At 42.6% G+C, this 14,591-nt stretch overlaps 1 protein-coding gene and 1 pseudogene across 5 annotated transcripts in view; one reads left to right on the top strand and one right to left on the bottom strand.

The window, feature by feature from the left end:
- FAM193A (family with sequence similarity 193 member A) overlaps positions 1–14,591 on the top strand; it is a 165,930-nt gene that overhangs the window by 29,506 nt on the left and 121,833 nt on the right. Inside the window, exon 1 of one of the 5 annotated variants that reach the window (XM_025438337.3) lies at positions 4,720–5,031. The exons of the other annotated variants lie outside the window; for them this stretch is intronic. The gene's annotated coding sequence lies outside the window, so the exon portion shown is untranslated. Of the gene's footprint in view, positions 1–4,719; positions 5,032–14,591 lie in introns of those variants that run through there. 5 annotated transcript variants of the gene reach the window in all.
- LOC112653960 (mitochondrial pyruvate carrier 2-like) lies at positions 10,447–10,859 on the bottom strand (annotated as a pseudogene).

The raw sequence follows: 14,591 nt of genomic DNA, 5'->3' as shown, positions 1-14,591 counted from the left end.
CACCAGGAGTCTGTTATAGAAAATAAACTGACTTGACAACATCCATATGTAGTGGAATAGTGGTAGGAATTCATTTAAAACCATGGCTTTGGGGCAGCCCAGGTGGCTCCAGCCCAGGGCGTGATCCTGGAGACCCGGGATCGAGTCCCGCATCGGGCTCCCTGCATGGAGCCTGCTTCTCCCTCTGCCTCTCTGCCTCTCTCTCTCTCTCTCTCATGAATAAATAAATTAAAAATCATAAAAAAAAAACAACAACAAAGAAAACCCCATGGCTTTGGGGAATGTATGGGTAATTGGAGGTAGATGAGAGAGTGAGAATCTTAGTAGGACTCCATGAATGCTAATTGTTACCATGTGCTTTCATGATTCTAAGAAGTTCTAGTGTTAGAGCATTTACTCTTTAACTCATTAAGTATGTTCATTATTAATGCTCAGGAATATACTATTTCTAAAACGATGATCATCTGTTAAACTTTCTAGGACAGTTCTTTTTTAATCTGTTGGGCTTTTTTCTTTTAATTTTCAGTATCCACCCCCCCTTAAATTTGCCCTTCTAAAAAAACCCCAATTAAAAAAAATTGTGATAAAAATATATATCATAAAATATGCCATTTTAGCCATTTTAAAGTATACAATTTAGAGAGATTTGCCATGTTTTAACCAGTTTTTATTTAACAAGTCTCTTTACTGAGTCATTAGCTTTTCATATTTAATAATTTGTTCCTGTTTTGAGGAAGGCAGCTTTCTGAATTGATTTCTAATCTTGAGCTGAATATTTTTCTTTCCCTTCAAAATACTACTAGTCGTTAAAAAAAAACAAAAAACTAGTAGTCGTTAAAGCTATGAACTTAAGTACAACTTTGGCCAGACACCTACCGTTTTTGATACAGAGGGTTGGCAGTTCTGTTGTTTTTCTGAATCTGTTTATTCAGCACACATTCACTTAGTTCATATTATGTGCTAGTTACTAAGGTAAGTTCTGGGACTTTAGAGATTTATTTTAGAGAAATAGGGGGAGAGGGATCCCTGGGTGGCGCAGTGGTTTGGCGCCTGCCTTTGGCCCAGGGCGTGATCCTGGAGACCCGGGATCGAATCCCACATCGGGCTCCCGGTGCATGGAGCCTGCATCTCCCTCTGTCTGTGTCTCTGCCTCTCTCTTTCTCTCTCTGTGACTATCATAAATAAATAAATTAAAAAAAAAAAAAAAGAAATGGGGGAGAGAGCACACAAGTAGGGAGAGGGAGACGGAGAATCTCAAGCTGACTTGGTGCCCCCAGTGTGGATCCCAATGCAGGTCTCGATCCCATGACCTGAGCTGAAACCAAGAGTCAGACTCTAACCAACTGAGCCACCCAGGCACTCTTGTTTTTTGTTTTTATAAATTAAAAAAAAAATTTTTTTTTTAATATTTAATTTATTTATTCATAGAGACACAGCTTGAGAGAGAGAGGCAGAGACACAGGCAGAGGGAGAAGCAGGCACCATGCAGGGAGCCTGATGTGGGACTGGATCCCGGGTCTCCAGAATCACGCCCTGGGCTGCAGGCGGCACCAAACCGCTGCGCCACCGGGGCTGCCCTTGTTTTTTGTTTTTAAGTTAATATTGCCTGTATAACTTGTCTTTTGTAATGTAAGTTTTTGTTTGTTTTTTGGTAGCCTGTTTGATCGGTTTTCCAAGTGTTTCATGGCGTTTAACCCTAGAAGTATTCAGTGGAGTTTTAAATCTTGACATAAATCCAACAGTTAAGCCTTATTTAAATTTGCCATCAATGTTTTTCTTGACTTGGTTTGTTACAGGTTGATAGGTGCCCTATTTCACCGTTGGTAACATCTGTTAATTTTTACCTTATTTACTGGGTTTTTCATTACTATTCAACATGGTTTTTTGTTTTGTTTTTTAATTTGTTCATGAGAGAGAGAGAGAGAGGCAGAGACATGCAGAGGGAGAAGCAGGCTCCCTCTGGGGAGTCTGGTGTGGGATTCGATCCTAGGATCCTGGAATCCCGACCTGAGCCAAAGGCAGACGCTCAACCGCCGAGCCACCCAAGCACCCTCAACATGTTTGTTTATTTGTTTTAAAATTATTTATTTATTTATGAATGAGCGATAGAGGCAGAGACATAGGCAGAGGGAGAAGCAGGCTTCTGGCAAGGAGAGCCTGATGTGGGACTTGATCCCGGATTCCAGGATTACACCCTGAGCCGAAGGCAGATGCTCAACCGCTGAGCCACTCAGGCATCCCCAACGTGTTTATTTTTTTTATTGAGTTATCATTTTCATGTCTTTATTAAAAGTATACCTTCTATTAACAGAGGAACTTTGTTACTTACAATATTTTTCTTTTTAAAATTTTATTTTTAAGTAATCTATATATTCAATGGGAATTGAACTCACAACCCCAAGATCAAGAGTTGTGTGTTCCACTGACTACACTAGCCAGGCACTCCACTTAAATTTTTCTGATTTTAAATTGCTACCCGTGCATTTATTTTATTTGCATTTGCCTGCTTTATTTTGCCCATTTAAAAAATTCTGTCATTTTAATGATAATAAACAGCTGCCATTTTGACTTAATGATTACTATGTCCTATACTCTATTAAGCAATTTACTTGTCCTATCTCATTTGATTCTGTGGCAACTTTCTAAGTGGATTTTTTAACCCTTCATTTACAAATAAGGAGACTGAGGCTTGCAGGGTTAAGGATTTGCTTAAGGGTGAATAGTGAGTAGTTTTCAACCATAGTTGTACAGTATTTTAAGTGTGTATTTTCTAAGCAGCCATAGGGTGCGGTGTTGCTTTAAAAAATAAACAAATGTGGAGTGCCTGGATGGCTCAGTCAGTTGGGTATCCAACTCTTGGTTTCAGCTCAAGTCATGATCTTGTAGGTAATGAGATTGAGCCCCATATCTAATTTCATGCTTGGTGGGGCATCTGCTTGAGAGATTCTCTGTCCCCCTTCTTCCCCACTCACTCTCACTGTTTCTCTCTAATAAATTAATAAATCTTTGAAAAAAATTTAAAAGGGAAAAAAAATTGGGGATCTCTGGGTAGCTCAGCAGTTTAGCACCTGCCTTCAGCCTAGGGCATGATCCTGGAGTCCCAAGATTGAGTCCTGCATCGGGCTCCCCGCATAGGACCTTCTTCTCCCTCTGCCTGTGTCTCTGCCTCTCTGTGTGTCTCTCATGAATAAATTAATAAAATCTTTAAAAAAAAAAAGTGAAAAAAAACTTAGGAGACCTGGGTGGCCATTGGTTAAATATCTGATTCTTGATCTTAGCTCAGGTCTTGATCTCAGGATTATGAGTTCAAGCCACATGCTGGGCTCCACGCTGGGTATGGACTTACTTCTAAGAAATAATCTTAATATTTTTAAATACCTTACAAGGTATTTCTTTTTCTCAGAAGAAGAGAAATGAATTCTGGGGCATTTAACAGGCTCAATTGGTGGAGCATGTGACTCTTCATCTTGGGGTTGTGAGTTCTGGCCCCACGTTGGGAGTATGGATTACTTAAGTAAAATCTTTAAAAAAGGAGGGGGGGGGGGTGAAAAATGAGTTCTACAAAGATGAATGACTTCTCCAAGTTACGTAGCTTATTAGGGGGTTGAATTGGCATTTGAACCCAGGCTCCTGACTCCGGTCTCTCTATACCAAACATTGCTGCCTTTCTGCAGTTTCTCTTTTTAACCACTGCTAGTGTTCTATTTGTCTTAACCTGCCCTTGATCGTAAATGGTGCTGAGAGGTGAAGATATTCCAATATATTCTTATTTGTGTTTACTTAAAAATATTTTTTTTCTTAAAAATATTAAAAAAAAATCTCTATGTCAAGTTGGGGCTCCAGCTCACAACCCTGAGATTAAGAGTCACATGCTCCACCGACTAAGACAGCCATGGACTATTTATATCAAGCATATTTTATTTAGAAGCGTGTGTATGCATGAAAACCAAGTCATAGCTAACTAAATTTTGTTGTAGTGGGATATGTAGTTTGGAAGTAACGTTTTATGAATTTTTCTTTATTCTGTTTTGTGACATACTCAGCTGAAAAATATAGGCATTGATGTTGCTATTTTTGGAATATATATCAGCATTTCAGAGGGAAATATAATTTAGAAATACATATATATATATATATATATATATTTTAAAGACATACTTTTGGGATTCCACAACTTGTCTCATGTTCTCTTTACCTTTGACCATCACAATATCTAGTCAATGTTTGTTGTGTTTTTTGTTGAACGTGTTGATTCAGAGATACCAGGAGTCCAGATGGCCAGGGTAGCTTCTGGTATGCTGAAACTATTATCACCTGATACAAGTATTCAACTCTTGGGTACTAAGGCTTCAAACTTGTCAGAACCCAGGACGCCTGGGTGGCTCAGCGGTTGAGCATCTGCCTTCGGCTCAGGACATGATCCCAGTCCAGGGATTGAGTCCCGCATCAGGCTCCTTGCAAGGAGCCTGCTTCTCCGTCTGTGTCTCTGCCTCTCTCTCTGTCTCTGATGAATAAATAAATATAAATACAATCTTTAAAAACAAAACAAAACAAAACTTGTCAGACCCCAAAATAGTGAAGTTGGAAGGAAAAGGTTTCTGGATTGGTCCAGAAGGTATAAATCAGATGCTACTTGCTTTTGGGCCCTTCTTTCCTTTTTTTTTTTCCGTGAAGATTTTATTTGTTTATTCATGATAGACATCGAGAGAGAGAGAGGCAGAGACACAGGCAGAGGGAGAAGAAGGCTCCATGCTGAGAGCCTGACGCGCGGGACTCAATCCCGGGACTCCAGGATCATGCCTTGGGCCAAAGGCAGGCGCTAAACCACTGAACCACCCAGGGATCCCCTGGACCTTTCTTTCCTGAAGAAGCAACACCAACTGTTGGGCATCTGGGCAGAATATATACAACTACATCTTGTGGGACAGCTTTCTAACCCCAAAGGTCTCCTGTTTGAAGTGGTGAGTCCCCATTGGGCCATTTCACCATTCTCTGCAGCCAGCTTTTTTGGATGATGGAGTATGTGACAAGGTGAGTAAATCTCATGACCATGGGTCATCACCTCACTGTTGTCATAAAACAAACTCCTTGGTCAGTGTAGTGTCATACACAGTGAAAAGTTATACAGCAAGTCCATAGATGGTAACGGAAAACAGGGTATATCAGTCTGGGACCAATCAGGAGACAAAACCATATAGTAATTTAAACAAGGGAAATTTAGTATATCAAGACATTAGTGAGGTTCGACAGGGTAGCTATAAATTGGAAAGAGAAATCTATATAAAGTATATTCCAGGGCTGAGGGATAGTATCCCCAAGGAAGGATACATTTGGAAGGGGACCACACCCTAAGACTGGGATTCATATTTTGTTGGAACACATATGGTTGTAGCTAGGTTGCCTGGGCCAGGGCTAGTCCATAATCACTAGACAAGCTGAGGCAAGTGGGTGGTCATGCAGAGGCAGTCAGGCCCTCCTTTCGGCATGCTGCCTGGGGTGTGTTGTGTCTGTGTTGGGAGGGCCATGCGAAGCATACCTCTAGGGTTCAGGTGAGCCATCGTTAATGGGCAAGTGTGCAGGAGTCTGGGAAGTACTGTCAGAACTGTTTGCTAGAGCAGTAGCCCCCTTAACCAGCTACTCACACACTTCTGAAGGTTACTTGAGCCCGGGCAGCCCCAGGCCACTGTGTGGGACAAGGTTGGGTAATAATAGGCTCACTGGACAGCCAGCCCTGCAGGACCTCATCCATGTGCTGAGACAGGGAGCTGAGGAGACGGTACAGGAAGCAGTGACTGAGGCTGGGGCCCAGTTCAGATTCTCTGGGGCTCCCAGCTATGCTGTTGCTTCCTGAGTGAGTCCAGTGCTGGAGAAAGCACAGAATGGCAAACACCAGAGAAGCTGCCCTGCAGATACCTAGCATTGGAGAATTCAGATCATCCTTGGTGGAGGTTCATGTCACTGAGCAAATGCATCAGTCCTATCCTTGCTGTTATGTCTCTTTGTTCATGAGCATATTTGAATAAGTGTTGGGGAAAGAAGCTCAGAGACATACATATTCAGGGAAGCTCATCTCATCTTGCTGAGTTTTGAGAGCTGCTTTTGCAGTGGCTGTCATTGCTCAGCATTCACAGAGGACACAATATCCTTGCACTCCATGCTATCCTCAGACACCACCTCTAGAGCCCTTTGCCATTAGTTATCCCTTCTTGTTCTTTTTAGGTTTCTGGCCATCTGGCCAGACACCAGCTTGTGTTCATACATTGGCATAGATCTCCATCTCTGACCATTTCTCCCTCCTGGCAAAGCATACAGGCAAGCACACTTCTCAGACTTGTGCTCACTGGTTGTATCTTCCCTCCAGGAAGGGGCCTTCAGGATCATGTTTGAGGACGGTGGCAGCTCCAGCCATCCGCTGCTGGCCGGTGCCAACCTATCATTTAGAGCTGTCTATAAATAGACTCTAAATTTTCTTCCTTTGTTGGTCATAGGTGTAGTTTTTGAAGTGGCAGCGCAGGAACTTGATTATGCAGTATGTGTGTGATTTCAGGGTCTCCTTGCACAAGTTTTTCTAGTGGGCGGCTCAGGTAGCTCCCATGTCAGGCAGTCAGCCTCTCTCATCTCTCACCATCACTTTGGAAACCACTGGAGAGTCTTCTCCTTGTTCATTACATGGACACTGCCTGCCTAGGAGTGACATGGAAGGTATTAGTAGAAGGAATGTGCTTGGGACAAAGTCTGTGGTCTCAAGGAATTTGTGATCAGTTTCCTGGGAGAGAAAGAGTAGCTCATGTGGTTGAGAAGTGCTGTTTGAACAGGAGGAGGACAGTACACTGAGATTGGGAGAGAGTGAAAGTGGGGTGAGTCAGCTTTTAAAGAGAAGAAGCGTGAGCTACATTTGAAAGATGAGAGGATGGGACACCTGGGTGGCTCAGCGGTTGAGCGTCTGCCTTTGGCCCAGGGCGTGATCCTGGAGTCCTGGGACCGAGTCCCACATCAGGCTTCCTGCATGGAGCCTGCTTCTCCCTCTGCCTATGCCTCTGCCTCTCTGTCTCTGTGTCTTTCATAAATAAATAAATAAAATCTTAAAAAAAAAAAAAGATGAGAGGCACTTTCCAGGTGGCTAACGGGAGGAGGTGTACTGGCAGAGAGGCAGTCTGTGGTGGTGGTGTGAATACAGCTGTGGGATTCATACTGCCTGGATTTGAAGCCTCACTCTGTGATGTCAGATGAGGTTCCCTGATGGATTCGTTTCTTAGATGTCACAGCTTTAAAATGAGACCGTAGTGCCTGTCTTTGGGGTCATCCTAAGAGTTATCAGAGAAAATACAGGTATGGCATTTATCATAATGCCCGCTGGCACTTGGTTCTTAGCTTTGTATCCTGATGTGAGTCATTTCCTGTCCTGGGGCTTCTGTTTTAACATGCACATCTTTTTATATTAGTACTTTTTCTTTCATTATGTTGGAACACCCACTCTCCTGCCATTTTCTCAAGCACCAGAACATGTATGTGGTCTTTGGAACCATCTCCAGTGCCTTGTAGGTCTTCCATAAACCCTGACTGAACCGTACAGAGGAAGTAGGAATGTAGGAGAAATGGAATATTTTCTAACCACAAGTTGTGTTTCTGTCAGTTTATTTCTTTTTTTTTTTTTAAGATTTTTATTTATTTATTCATGAGAGACACAGAGAGAGAGAGAGAGAGAGAGAGAGAGAGAGGCAGAGGCACAGAGCAGAGAGAGCAGCAGGCTCCATGCAGGGTGCCCGATGTGGTACTTGATCCCGGGACTCCAAGATCACACCCTGGGCCGAAGGCAGGCGCTAAACCGCTGAGCCAACCAGGAATCCCCTCTGTCAGTTTATTTCTGATAATATGTATTATTTGTACTTAATTTTTCTTTGTACTCACCATAGACCATCAGGTGAGAACAGACACCTTTAACGGGATGATTACTCGGCAGCTTTTTTTTTTTTTTTAAGATTTTATTTATTTATTCATATGAGAGAGAGAGAGGCAGAGACACAGGCAGAGGGAGAAGCAGGCTCCACACAGGGAGCCTGACGCGGAACTCGATCCTGGGACTCCAGGATCATGCCCTGGGCTGAAGGTAGGCGATTTGGCAGCTTCTTTTGCACCACTGCCATTGACCTTCAGTGGATCTGGTAAAGGGTTTCCAAGCATGGATCTGAGTAGGTAGTGCTCTGTCCTGAGAACCCTGCAGCCCCTTTTAGAAACATCTAGAAAAGCCAGCTTCTCTGAGGGGAGGCTTCCAGGGCTTTCAGCTTATGATCACCTAGTCTCTTCTCACTTAATTTAACAACTTTTAAGAACATAGAGCAGTTATCTTAAAAAATAAAATGTATTGGGACGCCTGGGTGGCTCAGTGGTTGAGCATCTGCCTTTGGCTCGGCGTGATCCCCGGATCCGGGATCGAGTCCCACATCAGGCTCCCTGCATAGAGCCTGCTTCTCCCTCTGCCTGTGTCTCTGCTTCTCTTTCTCTGTGTCTCTCATGAATAAATAAATAAAATATTTTTTAAAAAATGTATCTTAACCTGAAAAAGAGTAATTTAAAAAAAATATATCTTGAGATAATAAGAGTATAGTGCCTGGGTAGAATGTTTTTTTGAACTATCTGGTCCACAGTGATTTTTAAAAATTCAGTCTTTGAGTCTTTAGTCAGAAGACATTCATTTGCTTAGAGCAGAGCCAGTGACCTCTCCCTCAAGGAACCACCATATGTGATCAAAGTGTAAACACAGGTCATTCTTTATGAATCATAGTGCAAACCAGCACTGAATGGCCACTAACTGCCTCCTCAGGGCAGGCCACTGAAGCAGATGTTCTAGGATGAGGGAGCTGAGGCAAGGGGAGAATGAGTAACACCATGGTAACACGCTGGTGAGGCTGGACTATCTGGCCTGGAGTGGGCATTCTTAATTATTTCAGTAGTTTGTTTTTTCTTTAAGTTTTCATTCTTTACTTGGAAGAACAAACTTTATCAAAGTATATTTCACACACAGTAAGATGCATCCATTTTAAACATCAGTTTTAGGAGGATTGACACATGTTTGCCACCCCAGTGAAGACCTAGGAGATGCCCATCACCCACACAGTTCCTGCATGCTCCTTTGCCAGTCTGTCCTTTCTCCTCTGCCCCAGGCAGCTACTGATGATTATTGATAGGGTTTCATTAAAATCTGCCATCTCGCTAGCTATTTTCTCTTCATCAATTATTTTTTGGTTTCCCTCTTTTCCTTCCTCTTCTGGGTTTAATTGAGCATGTATTATGATTCTATTTTATCTCTTTTATTGACTTATTATTCATACCTCTTAAAATATTTGTATACTTGTTGCCTTTGGGTTTATAGTGTATGTTTTTAAAATTTCTATTTATTTATTTTGAGAGAGAGAACATGAACTTTCATTTCCTGAGCACCATGCTTCTTGGTGGCACTAGCCTCCCCACCACAGTGTCACAGAAGACAGAGCAGATTGGAAACTCATGCTGGGTTACAGATCACAGTGACTTCCAAGGGGTCTTCATAGTTAAGATGGCCTACATTTCAGAAGGCAACTTCTAGGCTCCCCTCTCTTTCACACACACAGACTCTCACACAGTGGAAACGTTGTTCAGCTGGTGGGCTCTGCAGCTCACATCAAGTACTGCACCATGAGAAACAAGATCACACAGGTGAGCAGCATCCCACTGATCATAAAGTACTTGTTCTGGAAAGCCCACTTCTCACTTCATGCTGTGACAAGCTCAGCCTGTTGGCTGTGGCAGGTATCTTCTGAGACCCCTTCAGAAGTTCAGAATACTGCACCCAACTCCAGTGAGGTCATCTATGTGTGGTGAACTTTCTGGAGGGAAGAGTTGAATTGCAGCGAGTCATCCCATTAGGATGGTGGTGTCTGAGTTGTTAATGGTGGAAGTGTGTTACAGAAGCTCCTCTTGCCATCTGTCCTGCGGCTCCCTTGTGTATCCTTGATGTGGGAAGTTTCTGAAAGCAGTCTACACCTGCTGGACATGATACTTTAAGTGGTCAACATGAAGTTTGGCATTTTGTCTTCTGTTAGAGAGCTCCTTGCTCTCTCCAGACATCATCTCCAGACGTTCTGGATGGCTGAATACCTGGTCTTTGTTTGCTTGGATTTTGTTTTCTACTAAGTGTAGAAGATATTTGCCATCTCAGGTTGTCCCTTCTGACACTAGGTCTTACGGATGTGCTTGTGCCTTGCCTGGTACAGTTGTATTTTGTTTGTTATTAAAAGTCTGCTTTATTTTTTCTGTTGAGTCAAGTATTAGCCCCTAGCATACAGGTTGATTTTTTTTTTTTTAATGCCTTCCAAACAGCACGGTTAATACCACCATGTCAATAGTGAAATAGTAAGTTACTCCCAGTGGTTATGTCCATATCTAGACTGTTCTAGTGGTCAGGAACTCCTATTTGTTTGCTTTAGCTTTTAGTTCTTGGTTATATCTCCAAATATAAAAGAGCTGAAAGGCTTCTGCTGCCCCCACAAAGAAATTAACAGCAGACAGACTCCAGCTTTTTGGAACAATGACGAGTGAGTATCCTGACCATGTAACCCTGTAGCCATCGACACAGCAGAATGAGCTGTGCTGAGTTTCTCTGCAGGTCTGGCCATGTCAGCCAATCCAGCACACACCAACCCCCATTCATATTTGGAGCCCAGAAAAAAAACTGTTTTGGGACCTGCTGAGTGGTTGTATAGTAGCTTCAGTTTCTCTACCAGCAAGAGCTCCACTTTATCGAGGATCCGGTGGTAGGTGGCCTAAAGGCCCCAGATGCCAGTGGCTGATTGGTCATGGGTGGCTGAGTGGGATAGTGGCATGACAGCCAGGGGCACTCCTCACTTTCTCCTGCCACAGTCCCTCACATCCTCTTCTTCCCTTAGTGTGTACATTTTAAATTCATCCAAAGTGTACTTTCAAATGATACTATGCCACTTTACAGTGTAGCACAGGCATACTTTGTTTTATTGTGCTTCATAGATACTGTGTTTTTTATAAATTGAAAGTTTGTGGCAACTTGCATTGAGCAAGGTTTTTTATTGGTGCAGTTTTTCCAACAGCATTTACTCCCTTTGTGTCTCAGTCACAGTTGGGTAATTCTTGAAATATTTCAAACTTTGTTGTTGTTATTAGTTACTGTGATGTGTGATCAGTGACATCTGATGTTACTATTGTAAATGTTTTGGGGTACCACGAACCGTGCCCATTAAAAGATGAACTTTTTTTTTTGAGATGGTGAACTTCACTGATAAATATGTGTATTCTGATTGCTCTGTGGACTGTTGGTTGCCCCCCCCCCCCCCACCTTGGGCCTCTCTAGTCCCTGAGACACAACAATGGAAATTAGGCCAATTAATAACCCTGTAATGGCCTCTAAGTGCTCAAGTGAAAGGAAGAGTCATACATACCTCACTTGAAATCAAAAGCTAGAAATGATTAAGCTTAGTGAGGAGGGGATGTCTAAAGCTGAGAGATGCCGAAACATAGGCCTCTTGTGCCAAATGGCCAAGTTGCAAATGCCAAGGAAAAGTTCTTGAAGGAAATTAAGAGCGCTACTCCTGCCAACACATGAGCTTGATAAGAAAAGCAAAATGGCCTAATTGCTGACAGGGAGGAAATTTTAGTGGTCTGGATAGAAGATCGAACCAGCCAGAGAGTTCCCTTAAGCCAAAGCCTAATCCAGAGCAAGACCCTGACTCTCTTCAGTTCCACAAAGGCTGAGAGAGATGAGGAAGCTGCAGAAGAAAAGTCTGAAGCTAGCAGAGGTGGGTTCCTGAGATTTAAGGAAAGAAGTGCCAGGTGAAGCAGCAAGTGCTGATGGAGAAGCTGCAGAAGATCCAGCTAGGATCATTCATGAAGGTGGTTCCTGACAATAGATTCTCAGTGTAGACACAACAGCCTTATTTGGGGGAGAAGTTGCCATCTAGTAGCACTTCCTAGCTAGAGAGGAGTCCTCAGGGCCAGGTTGCAAAGGTTCAAGGGACAGGCTAACTCCCTTGTTAGGGAGTTAGGGAGTTAGGGGCTAATGTTAGGGGCTAATGCAGCTGGTGACTTTAAATTGAAGCCAGTGCTCACTTACTATCCTGAAGATTCTTAGGGCTCTTAAGAATTGGGCTCCCTCTCCTCGGCCTGTGCTCTACAAATGGAATAACACAGGCTGGACCACAGCATATGTGTTTCCGACATGGTTTACCAAATATCCTAAGCCCACTATTGAGACCTACTGCTCAGGAAAAAAAAAAAAAAAAAAAGGACTCCTTTCGAAATACTAACTACTCATTGACATTGTACCTGGTCACCCAAGAGCTCTGATGATGTACAGAGATTAGTGTTGTTTTCACGCCTGCTAACACAACGCCCATACTGGAGCCCACAGAGCGAGGAGTCATTTTGACTTTTGAGTCTTATGATTTAAGAGACACATTTCTGGGGTGCCTGGGTAGCTCAGTCAGTTAGGCACCTGCATTCTCCTCAGGTCATGATCCCGGGGTCCTGGGATCGAATCCTGCATCGGTCTCTGTTCAGCAGGGAGTCTGCTTCTTCCTCTCCCTCTGCCCCTCCCCTAGCTTATACTCTCTTCCCTCTCACTCACTCTCTCAAATAAATAAATAAAATCTTAAAAAAAAATGAGAGAAACATTTCATGAGGCTGTAGATGGTGATTCCTCTGCTAGATCTGGGCACAGAGCCCATTGAGAATCTTCTGGAAAGATTCACCATTCTAGATGCCACTAAGAAAATGTTCCCATGGATCAATATCAATACTAACAGAAGTTTGGAAGAAGTGGGTTCCAGTGCTCATGGAGGACGGTGAGGGGTTCAAAACTCAGTGGAGGAAGTCACTGCAGATTTAGTGGGAATAGCAGGAGAACTAGAAGTGGAGCCTGGAGGGGTGATGGAAATGCTTCCATCTCAGGATAGCACTTGAACGGATGAGGAAGTGCTTCTCTTATGGAGGAGCAAGGAAGGTGACTTTTTGAGATGGATTCTACTCCAGGTGATGAGGTTGTGAAAATTGTTGAAATGACAATAAGGATTGAGAATATTGAATAAACTTGGTTGACAAAGTGGCCGGATTTGAGAGGACTGACTCCAATTTTGAGAGGCGTTCCGCTGCGGGTAAAATGCTATCAGACAACATCACATGCTACAGAGGACTCATTTGGGAAAGGAAGAGTCAATCAGTGTGGCAAATTTATTCTCTTATTTTAAGAAACTGCCACAGACACCCCCAGCCTTCAGCACCCTCACCCTGATTGTCAGCAGCCGTCAAAATTGAGACAAGACCCTCCACCAGCAAAAATATTAAAACTTGCTGAAAGCTCAGATGATGCTTAGCATTTTTAATACAGTATTTTATAATATTTGTAGTAATTTAAAAATGAAGTATCTTTAAATTAAGATACATAATTTTTTTTTAGTTTTTTAAAGATTTTATTCATTCATGAGAGAGACAGAGAGGCAGAGACACGGGCAGAGGGAGAAGCAGACTCCATGCAGGGAGCCTGGCGTGGGACTCGATTCCAGGTCTCCAGGATCACACCCTGGGCGGAAGGCAGTGCTAAACTGCTGAGCCACCCAGGCTGCCCCATAATTTTTTGTTTTAGACATAACACTATTGCACACTTAATAGACTATAGTATAGTATATACTGGGAAACCAGATCATTTATTTACTAGCTGTACTGGTGATGATCTGGTGCTGAACCCACAGTCTCTGTAAGATATGCCTGCCTAAGTATGTTACACAGCATATTCCCAATTCTTCCTTGTACTATTGATGTTATTTATTCTGCTTTTATATATGCTGTAAACACACAGTGCATTGCTATTTTTGCTTTTGAAAGTCATCTTTTAGTGCAATTCTTTAAAAAAGAAAAAACTAATTTTGTTTCACTTGTATTACATTTTAAGGGCCCTTCATTTCTTTTTCGTAGACCCAAGTTTCTGTCTTATTCAAATTCTTACTGCGTAAAATATTTTCTTTAGCATTTATTGTAGGTTAAGTCTCCTGGCAATGAATTTCTTTAGTATTTATTTCTTTTTTTTTTTTAATTTTTATTTATTTATGATAGTCACACGGGGGGGCGGGGGGGTGCAGAGACACAGGCAGAGGGAGAAGCAGGCTCCATGCACCGGGAGCCCGATGTGGGATTCGATCCCGGGTCTCCAGGATCACGCCCTGGGCCAAAGGCAGGCGCCAAACCGCTGCGCCACCCAGGGATCCCTAGTATTTATTTCTGAGAAAGTTTCTCTCTGTTATTTTTAGAAAGATATCTTTGCTGGGTATAGGATTTTGACTTAGCAGGCAGTGGTTGTTTTTCCCTTTTGGTACTTAAAAAATCACTGTCTTCTGGTTTTTGTGGGTTTTTGTTTTTGTTTTTGTTTTTCAAAGAAGCCACTATAATTCTTTATTTTATTCTTCTATATGTAATGTCTCTTTTTTATCTCTGGGTGCCTTCAAGATTTTCTCCTTTTTTGTTTTTAGCAGTTTGGAAGTGATAGGATGAGGCAAATTTGTTTTGTTTTTGTTATTTTACACTAATTGATGTTC

This window comes from Canis lupus, chromosome 3 (genome assembly GCF_003254725.2).
Source record: "Canis lupus dingo isolate Sandy chromosome 3, ASM325472v2, whole genome shotgun sequence".
NCBI lineage: Eukaryota > Metazoa > Chordata > Mammalia > Carnivora > Canidae > Canis > Canis lupus.
This window is presented reverse-complemented; position numbering and strand designations above follow the sequence as displayed.